The 14,779-nt window shown below is 38.6% G+C and overlaps 1 long non-coding RNA gene across 5 annotated transcripts in view; it reads right to left on the reverse strand.

Moving 5' to 3' along the window:
• Positions 1-13,309: 13,309 nt before the first annotated feature.
• LOC117678744 (uncharacterized) overlaps positions 13,310-14,779 on the reverse strand; it is a 75,834-nt gene continuing 74,364 nt past the window's right edge. For all 5 annotated transcript variants that reach the window (XR_015728664.1, XR_004595108.3, XR_004595106.3 and 2 more), the window contains one exon: positions 13,310-13,492. This is a non-coding gene — a long non-coding RNA (uncharacterized LOC117678744). The remainder of the gene's footprint in view (positions 13,493-14,779) is intronic.

The raw sequence follows: 14,779 nt of genomic DNA on the forward strand, positions 1-14,779 counted from the left end.
TGAGTTATCAGAAAACTATCCCAGCATGAAATTTGCTACTTCCATTGTCGATCGCTGCTCTGCCTCCATTACATTTGTTCCAAATCACTGCAAGATGATGCTATTCTGGAAATGAAAGTTCAGCATGGATAGGCAGAGCAATTGGTTGGGTCCTCTGATAGTGCTACTCTAGAGTACGGTAACTGGAATGTAAAAAATCCAAATGAGAACTAGATACAGCAGAATCATATAGAAAAATCAGATGGTTCGCTACCATCTAGAGGTCATTCAGAATTTTGCAGCCTATACAGGTAGTCCTCAACTTACAACAGTTTGTTTAGTGACCATTCAGAGTTACGACACTGAAAAAAAATGACTCATGACCATTTTTCACAGTTACAATCTTTCCAGCATCTCCATGATCATGTGATCAGAATTCAGTTGCTTGGCAACTGGTTCATACTTGACCACTGCCATGTCCCAAGGTCATGGGATCACTTTTTGCAACCTTCTGACAAGCAAGTCAATAGGGAAGCCAGATTCACTTAACAATTGAGTTTCTAAATTTATCAACTACAGTGATTCACTTAACAACTGAATGGTTGTAAAATGGAGCCAAAATAATTCACTTAATAAATTTCTCACTTCACAACAAAAAATTTGGGCTCAATTGTGGTCATACGTCGAGGATTGCCACTGAATGGCAAACTCTCCCTTTTGGTTTTGCTGCTCTCTGTCTTCCAAGTGAAGGGAAAATATCACCAGTCATGTCACTGCAGTGCCAAAGGAAGGACCAGAGACTTGGTCAAGAACACGGCAGGAGTCAGGAGCAAATAAATATCAAGCCAGATGCTAAATCTGCTTCTGGCTATGGAAGGCAGTCCCTGTGAGATGCGTATCTTTTCTTTGTGCAACACGTACAGCTGAAGCTTCCTTCACCCAGTGGTTCTCAGTAAAGAAGCACTTGCTTGAAGAATTGGTGGCCTGCTACTTACTTGTGTGAGGTGCTTGTTCTGATGGATTATAGAGTCTCGTACACTTCCAGCTAGATAAGTTGGGTAGAGAAGCTTCAGGGCTGGGAGAGGAAGGGACTGAAAATACTTTGGTGGTGAGAAAAAAGTCCTGCTGCAGATGAGTCTGTGAATGCAGGACCTGGTGGGGCTGATCTGTCCTTATTTTAGATCTTACCTCTTAAGCCAAGAAATTGCAGCAACTATGAGGAATTTCCTGTCCACTCTCTTATTTAGCTTCTCCTTTCAAAACTAAATTATCCAAGCTAGCCATTATGATCTACCACACACCACACTCCATATGCAACAATAAATATAGCTCAATGGGGTACACAAGGTCATCCCCTTGCTTTCAAAACACAAAGTTCTTAAGAAACAATCTATAGTCCCTGATGCCCGCACCCCTCCATGCAGCTGGAAAATTTTATGGGCTGCTCTGGTCAGCATCCAGACGTTGATTTAGATACAAACATACATGTTGAAAAACTAAAGTGCCACTTCACTTACATGCCTTAGCACAGCTGCTCATTGCCTTGTGGGGATGCAGGAATCATCTTACTCCTCCCCTCCAACCCCTTGCTTTTCATGATGGGGAGATCATGGGAGTGACATCCAGCCCTGATGTGCAGGTGGGAATATATTCAGGGACACAACACATCACATTCAGTTAGGTTGGACAGACCACAGACAGCAGGAAACAACTCTTTGATGTTCCTTTGTGGACTAACATTTAGGCAAGCTGGCATCCAAATATTCCAGCTCCTGTTACTCCTGCAGAGTCAGGTGGCAAGAACTACAAACCCACCTGTCAGTCCCAACTCACCTGGTCTTCTTCTTGCAGAGTCCCCCAAACATTTCTCTACAATCTCACCCCAACCTGGTGTCTCCAAAATGAGTTCTAGATCAGGGAAGAAGAAAGGCATTGGCAGAAACCACCAAATGGGGGCTCCAAAATGGCAGATTGCCTGGCTCTTGATCTGTGCTCTTGCCAACTATATCAGACTGTTGTGGGAAAAATGCCCACTTTAAAAAAGGAATCAGGACAATTGGAAGTAGACGCACCAAACTATTTTTTTTATTGGCATGCACCGAGATCACTGAGCTCCCTGACAGAGGAATAACAAAAGAGTCTTGAAACTACTCAAGATTATGGGTATATATACTCCCAGAACTGTTACAGGAACAAAGTCACCCATACTATGCCCTTTATAGTCAGATTGTAACACCTGATTATACTATGGAAATATTTTTCTTCCTTTCCTTTCCTTTCCTTTCCTTTCCTTTCCTTTCCTTTCCTTTCCTTTCCTTTCCTTTCCTTTCCTTTCCTTTCCTTTCCTTTCCTTCCTTCCTTCCTTCCTTCCTTCCTTCCTTCCTTCCTTCCTTCCTTCCTTTCTGAATATATGGTTATTTTTAGATGGATGTTTATTTAAATGTTTTATTTTAATTCCAGTACCAATTTTGGGGTACTTTGGCTGAAAAGTAACATAAAATAAATAAGAACATATTATACCCTCTCTTTCTCTGAAAGTTAATAAGCATTTGGTAATGATTAGCATGGCTTGCCAAGAGTTACAGACTTTTCTAGCTGGTGTTCATTAGCTATCATGGATGACAGCGATTAAAGGCCAGCAAGCCTATCAACTGATATAGGTAACTGTATTTGCGAATGTCCCAAGTACTGCCAAATTCCAGGAAGGAGTAATCCACTTACCTACACTGTAACTAATGAAAGCTAAGACAATAAGTCCCTGTGCCAAATAATTGAGCAATCATTCATTGCAAAGCAGAGTGTGGACTATGGACAGGACTAAGTTACTAAAACAGGTCACCAAGTAGCAAGAGTCTGTTATCAATCTCCTTAGAAGGATCTGGAAGCAGAACAAACCCTCTCTTGAAAAACAGTCCCAGAAGTTCCACAATGGCTACCATTTACTGTTCATGGCTATGAGGAGGAGAATGGGAGTTGGAGAAGGAAAAGGTCAAATTTCCTGCCTGAAGAAAATAGCCAGAGTCCTAAACAGGAATATATTAAATTTATATATCCTTCTAATCTCTGAGACTCCCAGCACAAGTCTCAATGTACGACCGTAATGGTGTCCAGAATCTATCATAAATCATGACAGTTGTAAGTCAAGGCACTCATGCGGCCAACCTTGATTTTACAACTATTTTGAGGTGGATCAATACGGTCATTAAGCAAATACCACAATTGTTAAGTGGACACATTAAGAGAATTAATGTGGGAGATTTTTCCAGAAACTGGCCATAAAGACTAAAAATTAGTCAAACAGTCTGGAAACTGGCAAATAATAAATTACAGTCATGTGACCACAGAATGCTTCAGAGAGCCGATTGTACAACCATCTGAAATGTAGTCATGTGACTATGAGCATGTGTGCAACCTTTAGAACTCCGAAACGGGATCATAAATAGATTTTGGGGAAATCTGTTGTTTTTCAAATGATTGCTCAGCTACTGGTCCTAAATTGAGATTACCTACACTTGGGGAAGGGAAAGTACAGTGCAATATTTGCATATCCTTGAACATCAATTATCATTCTATTTTTTCCCATTTCAGGAATAACTTGCCAGTAGAGGTCAAGCAGTCCTTTCCTTATTACACTTTAGAAGGGGTTGAAAAAGCCATATTTGGGCTGCAAAGCTCATATGCCCACTAGATGGCAGCAAAGAAATGTAGAAAAGTCTACTCCAGTGCTTATCAAAACATCCTTTTTTTTTTACCTAGGTCTTTTATGTTGTTTCTACCGCATATCTTGTGGTTTTAATTGGTTGAACCACTCTTACTGCATGAAATTATATTTTTGTAAGCTGAGTACAGCAAATTGGAACAGGGCAGCATATGTTAAAAATAACTAAGTTTATTTTGCCGCCAGACCTGCTTGTCTTAATTACATATTTCTTTCTTTGTCCAAGATGTGTGTATTGGGGGGAGGGCAATAAGGGAAGGGATTTTTTTTTTATTTTTTGGTGGGGAAAAAAAAGGAAGAGGGGAAACAGCCTTCCTTCTTCTCAATTATCATCCCTCCTTTCACATTAGCAGCCTCCTGTGGCTGATATTCATTTCCAAAAATCTGTTGAAGAGCTGCAGAGGGGCATGTGGGCCCTTGAGCTAATTCACACTTTTTTTTTCTTTTGAAACCAGAAACATTTGGATACCCCTTAGTATCCTAGTTAAAGCTTTTGGCTAAGTGAAGACTTGCTGATTAGATCACTTAGGTGTCTGCACCGTTAATCATGTCCCACATTTGCCTATAGGCTACCACTAAGTGACATCTGAGCTAGACACCATTAATTAACATGGTGCTGAAACACACTATACTTCGCAGATGTATTCAGTTTTCGGCAGCCTTTTATTTTCCTTCCTCCCAGTCTTCTCTAATGTCTTTCCGTAAGTCTAGCGTTGTTCTTCTTTTTGTTATTGTTTTGAACATCAGACAGTTGTTCCTGGAATAAAATTACCAGATTTACACACTCCTCTATGATTTCTTTAATCTTGGTTTACCAAATCAGTTACAAGAAGCTGGGTTTGTATGATGTGCTAAGACAAAAATAGTTTCTAAGTGTAAGGATGATCTGTGGAGTTTATTAAAAAAACCAAACAGGTTAGGTTATAAGTTGTATGAAGTAGGCAAGTCCGTATAAATCATCACCGGCTGAGTTGAGATAAAGTTGGTTTAGGATTCATTGCAACGTGTAAACCCAGGAAATTAGATTAGGTCAATTAATCATAATTAGCATCCTATGCAAACATAGTATATTGATGGTAAAATCCCAGATTAGGAAAACCTATTTGTTTTAAAGCTTCATATTATATAGATTTATGGTTATGAGCCACCCTGGGTTGCTTAAGATGGGCAGCTGTAGATATCTTTTAAACAAATAAATAAAATAGCACTGAGAGAGTTTAAACCAGTGTTTGTCAACTTTAGCAATTTTAAGATATGTGGACTTCAACTTCCAGGATTCCACAGCCAGCCAGGGAATTTGGGGAGTTGAACTCTACACATCTTAAAGTTGCCAAGGTTGAAAGCACTGGTTAAAAACATGTTTTCTGCCTAACCTTTCACATCTTAATTCCTTCTAAGGGTTTTTATCCTTTTATCGTATCCAATGGGGACAACGTGATCTAGAGGTGAACAGTTTTATTACCAGAATCATAAAACTCTGCAAATATTTATCACAGGACCAGAAAATTAGGTTTAATAGTTTCAGACTGTGAATCCTTGGCTATACAAATGCAAATGAACTCTAGCCTAGTCTAAAATGTCAGAGATGAACATAAGATAGGAGCATATGGAAAAGGCAACCTTTTGTTAATTTGATCATATGGATCAGGCAAAATGTCTGACTCGATAAACTTTGCCAGAAGACTACAGTGAATACATTCATTTTATATGAATCAATCCAGAAAAAGGTCATGGCTCTTGAGGAATTTGAGGAAACATAAAAGGCCAAAAATACAGGGTTTATCATGTAAAAATCACATTGGCATAAAAGTATTGATTCATTCCTATGCCGTCTAAATGGCTCACAACTCTTTCAAGAAAACTTGCACTAAAACTTGATTATAGTACTGGTAATTATGACTGTATATAAGCACAGGGTTATAAAATAAAAACAGCAAAAACATGCCATCTTAAATGAGCAAAAAAAATTATTAAATTTCATTTAAAATGAAAAGTATATAGTACAATTTTAATTTAAAGCAATGTAGATTAGCATAGAGCAGTGTTTCTCAACCTTGGTAGCTTGAAGGTGAGTGGACTTCAACTCCCAGTTGAAGTCCACCATCTTCAAGCTACCAAGGTTGAGAAACACTGGCATAGAGCATTATTTTTAAAATGTGTGCAGTTTTGATATGCAGAGAATTCTGCGTACATCCTGTCTTACAAACACTATTAAAATCCAAGTGTTGCCATTATTGGTTTGGTGATTTGCTTTGTCATTAAATAAGGCTCCCAAAATAGCTTTTATTTGTTTGTTTGCTTATTTGTATCCTGCCTTTATTATTTTTACAAATAACTCAAGGCACTGAACATATCCAACACTTCTTCCTCCTATTTTCCCAACAACAATCACCCTGTGAGGTGGGTTGGACTAAGAGAGTGTGACTAGCCCAAAGTCACTAGCTAGCTTTCATGGTTAAGATGGGACTTGAACTCATGGTCCCCTGCTTTCAAGCCTGGTGTCCTAACCCTTAGACAAAACTGGCTCTCTCATTCTCTCTTTTAGTTTTTGTGGAAATAGTAAATAAACAATTAATACAGGTAGTCCTTGAGTTACGATTGCAATTGAGCCCTGCAATTAAGGGTAATAATAATAATAATAATAATAATAATAATAATAATAATAATAATAATAATAATTTTATTTCTATACCGCCCTTCTTCTGAAGGACTCAGGACGGTGTACAGTCTATTTAAAAACACAAGACAAAACATCGATTAAAAATTTAAAATAATTAAATAAATTTGGCTCAATTTAAAACCCCACAAATTTAAAATACCCCAATTTAAAATTATTATGTTGATAGCCCAGCCTAGCGGAACAACAATAACAATAAGTCATGATAGTCATGAAGTGGATCACCATATAATCAGCCCTGATTTTATAACTTTTTGGGATGTGTTTGTTAAGCAAATGCAATGGTCATAGAGTGAATCTGATGATTGATAAGCGAAACTTGCAATCATTAAGCAAATCCATTGTTCACTATGGGGCAGTTTTCGAAAGCAGAAGTGAGTTTCTGGCAAAACCCTTGTAAATTGCAATCATGTGACCTGCAAATGTGCTGCAAATAGCCATGAGGCTTCATAAACAGCTGCAAACGTCCCAGGCAAAGGGTGATATTGGAACTTTGAAACCAGATCATAAGAAGCTTTGGGGGGTGGGGGGGTGGGGGAGGATCCATTATAATTTTCAAGATCACTAAGTGACTATTTATAAGTGAAGAATTACCTTTAAAAGCAAGGCAGTCGCTATCTCAAGCTTATGAATAAAAAGGCAAAAAAAGAAAGGGGAGACAAAGTCTGAAGTGGGGGGGGGGGAAGGAAGCAAATAAGAGTTTTAGTCCTGGTGAAGGGATCCTACTTGTGTGATTTTTATTTATTTATTTGGTAGTATGAACAAATTATCTATCTATTATCCATTACGTACCACAGCAGTGGCCCAACGTAGTGGATATGAATAGCCCTTTCTCATAAGGCTACAGTATTGATCATGGTTACCAGATGTCCCTGATAAAAGTTCAGTTGCTTCCTGAGTTAGTTTTCTGTATCTGTTTGCTGCCACCTAGCGATGACTTTTTTTGTGTGTCTTTTGAGTCAGTCTTGATTCCTGACAACTTGCCTTCAGCTTTTTTGCCAAGCTTTCACAACTGGTTTGCCATTTGCTTCCTTCCAAGGGCTGAGACAAAATTGTCTGGCCCAAGAGCTCTCAGACTAAGGCAGAACTAGAATTCACAGTCTCCCAGTTCCAGCCTGGTACCTCAAGCATTACGCCAAATTGGCGCTCTCATTTAGATTTTTGTGAAAATAAAAAGCCGGGTGTGGAGGGAGAGAGTGAGCTCTGTGTTATCTGTAAAAAGGAGCTGCAAAACTTACTAATTAGCATATGAAAAATGAAAAAAAAATTCTTAGTTGTATTAAGAAGGGCAGAGGTGAGGAATAACTACTAAAGAATAATGGGACTCTACCCATGCTTGGATTTGAGTGTTTTTAACCATGCATTGAATTTGGTGAATGTAGAAATATAGAATCATAGGCTTGGAAAAGACTTGGAGGTCTTCTTGTCTAACCCACTGCCCAAGGCAGGAGTCCTAATACCATATTGGACAAATGATTGTCCAACACTATCTCAAAAACCTCCAATGATGGGGCACCCATAACTTCGGAAGGCAAGCTGCTCTACTGCTCAATAGTTTTCACTGCTAGAAAATGTCTCATTTCAAGTTGGCCCTTCTTCTGATGACCTTTCACACATTGGTTTTGGTCCTATCTTCAGGTGCTATGCAGAATAATGCCCTCTTCCCTGTGGCAGCCCTTCAGGTATAGCAGGAAAACTGCTATTATGTCTCTTCCCAGTTTTCTCTTTGTTAAACTAAACATATCTGGTTTGTTAATTTAAATATACCTAGTTTGTTAGGATAAACATACCCAGTTCATATAGAATAACAGAGTTAGAAGGGACCTTGGAGGTCTTCTAGTCCAACCCCCTGCCCAGGCAGGAAACCCTACACCACTTCAGACAAATGGTTATCCAACATCTTCTTAAAAATTTCCAATGTTGGGGCATTCACAACTTCTGCAGGCAAGTTGTTCCACTTATTAATTTTTTTAAAAAAATTTGATTTATATGCCGCCCTTCTTCGGAGACTCAGGGCGGCTTACAATGCATTAAGCAATAGCCTTCATTCTTTTGTATATTTATACAAAGTCAGCTTATTGCCCCCACAACTGGGTCCTCAATTTACCTACCTTAGAAAGAATGGAAGGCTGAGTCAACCTTGAGCCTTGGCGAGATTCGAACCTGCAGCTGGTCTTAATAACCAGCTTAATAACAGGGTGCCTTAGACCACTGTACTACCAAGGCTCTTTTGTTCTAACTGTCAGGAAATTTCTCCTTAGTTCTAAGTTGCTTCTCTCCTTGATTAGTTTTCAACCATTGCTTCTTGTTCTACCCTCAGGTGCTTTGGAGAATAGTTTGACTCCCTCTTCTTTGTGGCAACCCCTGAGATATTGGAAGACTGCTATCATGTCTCCCCTAGTTCTTCTTTTCATTGCATTGCTTAATGCATTGTAAGCCGCCCTGAGTCTCCGGAGAAGGGCGGCATATATAAATCAAAATAAATAATAAACACTGCTATCATGTCTCCCCTAATCCTTCTTTTCATTAAACTAGACATAGCCAGTTCCTGCAACCGTTCTTCATATGTTTTAGCCTCCAGTCCCCTAATCATCTTTGTTGCTCTTCTCTGCACTCTTTCTAGAGTGTCCACATCTTTTTTACATATATATATTTGACTGTAAAGAAGCAAGAATGCATAGGATAATAAATACTGTGTTTCTATGCATAATATGTAAGTCTTGTAATTGTGTTAAAGCAACAAACATTTCATGCCAAGATGAGTAGTCATAGATAAAATGTCATGTATCATCATCATCATCATCATCATCACCATCATACTCGGAACTGCCTAATACTCAGATGCTACCTTAATAGGTCTTTGGTTAGGACTTGAATTCTTACGTTTTTACCAGTCCCAGACTGAATTGAAGATTAATAAAAACAAAAACAATAATGCCAAATAAAGTATTCTATTCTATTCTATTCTATTCTATTCTATTCTATTCTATTCTATTCTATTCTATTCTATTCTATTCATATTGTTTGAATAAAGATCAATTAAATGCACACATGCATTAAATGTGTCTGGATTAAAACAAACCCCCACAAGACTTAGAAAATCAGAATTAAGATATTGTCCCTGCGAACCAATTAAAATTAAATTAACTGCTCACCTCTGGTCTATTGATGAACAAATGCATAAGCATTTATTTGTGCCATATTGCTCTGTCCTTTGAAATAAATGTTGCATCCCATTGACCCAAATAAATACACCAGAAACTGCAAGGCACTTGAGGTCAAATAAATTATGTTTTCTAAATACTAAATAAACTTCCTCCGTTCTTTATAGGAAAGCCTTGTCATATATTGCTTATGCTCTAGTTCATTATTAATTATAAATCGTAATAGCCTTTTTGTGTTGTTACAGGTAGCCTTTAAGTTATGATCACAATTGGGACAGGAAACTCAGTTGCTAAGTGACAATGTCGTAAAGTGAAATATCAGGTAACCACATTGCTTAGTGAAGGCAATTCCAGAAATCCTGGTTGCCACTTTAAATGTGGACAACGTGAGTCATTAATCCAGGACCTCATGTGATAGCAACTTCTGACTTCCTACTGAGTTGACTTTGCTTGTGGGAAGTTGGTAGGGAAGGTCAGAAACTGTGACCATGTGACGGTGCCTCCTTGTGATATCAAGGCAGATGCTGAGAACCCAGATCATGATCCCATGACCACGAGGATGGTGTAGTGGCCAGAACTCCAAGTGCCCCCCATTATAAGTCCCCTCATTCAGTACTGACATGATGACTTTGAATAGTTGCTAAACGGTCATAACCAGAGGACTACTGTATATTGTGTATACCTCTTCTCCACCCTGTAAGATAAGACTACAACATACTTTCTTTTTTATATCTTCTACCTTCTCTGACTCTTTGTTCACATGCTTTCATCCCCTCTTCCTCCTTTCCTCTTATTTCCTCTTTTCTTCCTATTAAAAAGTTCATGTTTTTTCACTGGGGTTAAATATTATATCCGGTAACCTTTTTGTTGAAGCAATAGATAATTGCATTTCCAATTTGCTTTTACAGTAATGACAGATGAATTCTAATTTTCATTTAAATACTTTACATTGGAAAATACCCTGCGACTAATTTCCAAAGCATAAGCTGAAAGCCGTTTTAAAAAGGGAGAATATTACTGGGGGACAAAATTGCTAAATCTAACCCAATGGTTCTTTGTACAAAGTACAGTAGTCACTTCCCTTTTCTGCCACGAGGAGGCAATACAGATTCATTTGTCTGCCAATTTTGCAACCAAGCTAGAAAATATTGCTTATTAGATTTCCCCAGATCCTGATTTTGTTCCAAACCTTTTCATTTGCTACTGAAGTACATATTGAGAAATATTTAACACCCAAACAGATAGTCCTCAATTTACGACCACAATTGAGATCAAAATTTATGTTGCTGAGCAAGACAGTTGTTCAATGAATCTTGTTCTGTTTTATGACCTTTCTTTGACACAGTTGTTAAGTGAATTACTGCAGTTGTTCAGTTAGTAAGACATTTTTTAAAGCGAATCCAGATTCCTCGTTGACTTTGCTTGTCAGAAGGTCACTAAAGTTGATCACATGACCCTGAGACATTGCAACCGTCATAAATACATGCCAGTGGCCAAGCATCCAAATTTTAATCACGTGACCAGGCCATATGGATGCTGCAACATTTGTAAGTCCGAAAAACGGCCATAAGTCACTTTTTTCAATGCTGTTGTAACTTTGAACTACCCCTAAACACATGGTTGTAAATTGAGGACTACCTGTATCTGAGAGGAAGTCCCACGAAAGCATTTAATCTCATGCCAAGTCTGTTAGTTTTCTACCCTGTCTTTCCTTGAGGAACTCTGCTCATCTTATATGAGGTTTACCCATTCATTCTCTGCCCCAAATAATGACCTCACGAGAACTCTGCAAGAGCATGTTGTCAGAACTTGAAGTTGTCAAAGAGGCAAATGGCAAAGCATGAACCTGAAGCTGGGGCTCCATGTCCTCCTCCTATCCAGTATCATAATCAGGGCACACTTTGTCTCTTTTCTTTCCAAAATATACCTAGCTCAATATGTTAGAGCACCTAATTTGTGTGCTCTATGGTTTCTGTATTGTTTTATGTTTCTTTGCTGTTTGGGATTATGGTTTGCTAGTCATGAGTTTGTGGCGGGCAATTGTATAAATTGAATGAATGAATGAATGACTGATCCTTGCCTTTGAAAAAATAATGAATGTAATGCGATTCATTATTCATAAAATCGGGAATGTTATTTTATGAAAGGCAGCAAGTGCAAGGACAAAATAATGAGACTGCAATTTGAACTAGATAGACTGTCAACATTTAGCCAAAAGCAAAGAAACTTGGCTTGCATATCACACTGTTGTCCTGTCTGCAACAATTTATTTGATGAACATCCAAAAAACTGCTACAATACTTCAATGGCCTGGAAAGGTCTCCTGAAAAGCAAACCCCCACTGTTTTCACTGATATAGACTTGATTGTGATTATTGTAGTGCATGTGTGTATAGTAAGCTTACAGTGTAGTTGTTCTTGAAGAAGACTCCTAAGAATATCTTGGACAGCCAAGAAGATAAACAAATAGATCATCAAACGAAACAACCTAGATTTCTCACCTGAGGCACAGATGACCAGGTTCAAATTATCCTTCTTCTTCAGACAACATTATGTTAAAACTTAGCACTCTGGAAAAGGCTCTAGTGTTGGGAAGATACAAGAAAGGAGAAGAAGAGGGTGAACAGCAAGGTGAACAAACTCAGTTACTTTGACAGTGGGAGACTTGAAAGAATAGGTTGGGGCAGATCATCATGGAGAAAACTATCTAAGTGGTTCAGGGATGGGTTCTACTTACCTTTACTACCGGTTCACAATGGGGCCGCGGGTGTGCGCGTGCTCTTCTGCGCATGCGCAGAAGCATTCTGATGACATTGGAGTCGGTGGGCAGAGCCTCCTGCTGGTTTTACTACCGGTTCTATAGAACCGGTGTGAACTGGGGGCAACCCACCACTGAAAGGGTTGCTAAGAGTTGGCATTGATTTGATGGCATATAATAATCAGCCAAGCTTCCGGTAAGATCCTATCGAACCTTATCTCCTTTTATCTTTGTCTCTCTGGAAGCACTTAGGAGCATTAACGCACCAAGGACAGCTATTGTTTTTATAACCATGTTTGCCTCTTTTTTATTTCGACAATACATGATGCTGAATAATGAGTCCCCAAAATCTTTGGAGGAACCTAATTTCAAATCCAGGGACATAACGATTATATCACAAACAAGGAAGTAAGTCTCACTGAATTCAGTTGGATTTGTGAGTACAAACACATAGAATGATAGCTTTTGGAATGAATTAACAAATACACCTGGATAAACTAATGAATATCTGCAGATTGTCAAGTGCTCAAATTTTGATCACATAACCCTGGTGATGATGTGATGGTTTTAAGGACCCATTGCAAGTTATTTTTTCAACATCATTGCAACTTTGAATGTTCGCTAAGTGTTGTAAATCAAGGCCTACCTGTAGTCAGAATCTTTTGCAACCTCCCAAAAAATAAGTTCCAACTTCCCTGAGGAGAAAATCAATGCAAGATCTCAAGCCTTTAGAGTCTAAAGTAGAAAAAAGCAGAAGTGCATCTCACAGGGGAAGAAAACTTCTGAATTTTCCTGGTCTTCTTACTCTGTACGTCAGCCTCTTTCTTCCTCTAACGTTGTCTTCTTCTGCCATTATTTCTATCTATTATTCACCCTCCTGATACATCTGGAACTCATGCAAGCCATCAGCTGTCTCCCCAGATTTGATGGCCCTTTGTTTCTATTATTTCTAGTTTCCCTGCTGTGCCAGAATTAGCAGAATAGAACTATGATCAAATGAACTAACAAAAATGCTAAGCGCCTGGAATTTTATTTAAAGACATTCCTTTTTTATCCTCCAAAATGTACATATTTCAGCTCGTTTGAAGTAATATTGTCAAGTCCATTCCAAAGAAAATCTAGAATATTCAACAATATGTATCTTTCCATCACTTTGAAGTCCAAGCTGCTCACACTTCCCAATCACGTTATTCTCCCCTAGGATTTAATGGAAATGGAAAGTAAGAGGGCTGGAGACCAGTGGAGAAATGATCACTCAAGGACATGCTATTTATGCCTTATGCAGATATATGCAAATTTCTTAGAAATTCTCACAGTAAGGTCAAGAAGTTGAAATATCTCCCATTTAACAGTTATCTTTTTTTTCTACACAGGAAAATTAATATTACATTATTGATATTATATATCAAATTATCACAAATGAAGGTTTTAGATAAGTCTTCCCCTTCTAGCATCTTCCAGCTATGTTACCCATCACATCAAGCTAGCCAACCATCTGGCTGTGCTGTCAGGAAAGCAGGGTTAGAACCAGGGGTGAAATGCTCCCGGTTCAGACCGGTGGTTCGGAGAACTGGTAGCAAAAATCCCTGCGCCCCCCCCACCCATGCCCAGCTGAGCCGCACAATCATCAGAGGCTTTGTTTTTTACTTTTAAAAGCATTTTTCTACCACCTCTTCCGACGAAAAAATGCTTTTAAAAGTTAAAAAAAAAAGCCTCTGATGATCGTGCGGCTCAGCTGGGATCATCAGAGGCTTTTCAAAGCATTTTTTCCTGCAACCTCGTGGCTGAAAAGGTGCTAAAAAATGCTTTGAAAAGTCTCTGAAGATTCCAGCTGAATTGCCTAATCGGCAGAGAGGTATTTTTTTAAAAAATACCTCTCTGCTGATCAGGCAACTCAGCTGGGATCGTCAGAGAGGTATTTTTTAAAAAGTCTCTCTAAAGATCCCAGCTGAGTTGCCTGATCGGCAGAGGCTTTTCAAAGCATTAAAAAAAATGCTTTGAAAAGTTAAAAAAAAAAAGTTGGCCATGCCCACCCAGTCACATTACCCCCACCCCCACCAAGCCATGCCCACAGAACCGGTAGTAACAAATTTTACATTTCACCCCTGGTTAGAACAACAGTTAGATGAAGAACCTAAGCAATAATAGATAATGAAGGAAGCAAAAGTAGATATCAACTCTGGGTCTCAAGAATCAGTTCCTTTTCCTTGCTGATCTTTCCAACATAATTTCCTGATCTTGAGGTCAAAGGATACGTTAGAGATTCAGTTGCTAGTATTATCCAAAACTCATTGATTGAGCCCAAAGTCTGGAATTTCGAAACATTAGAAAGAACATTAGCAAGAAAAGGGTTTAGGTTAGCTGTTCATCTGCCGTTACTAATCTATGTAATGTAATATAACTTTTCATTTCAGCCCTCAGCAGAGGAAAGAAAGCCAGAAGTAAATCTCTATGGAGATTTAGGACATCATCTCTAAATCAAAC

Source organism: Pantherophis guttatus, chromosome 6, assembly GCF_059756535.1.
Source record: "Pantherophis guttatus breed Tessera chromosome 6, ASM5975653v1, whole genome shotgun sequence".
NCBI lineage: Eukaryota > Metazoa > Chordata > Lepidosauria > Squamata > Colubridae > Pantherophis > Pantherophis guttatus.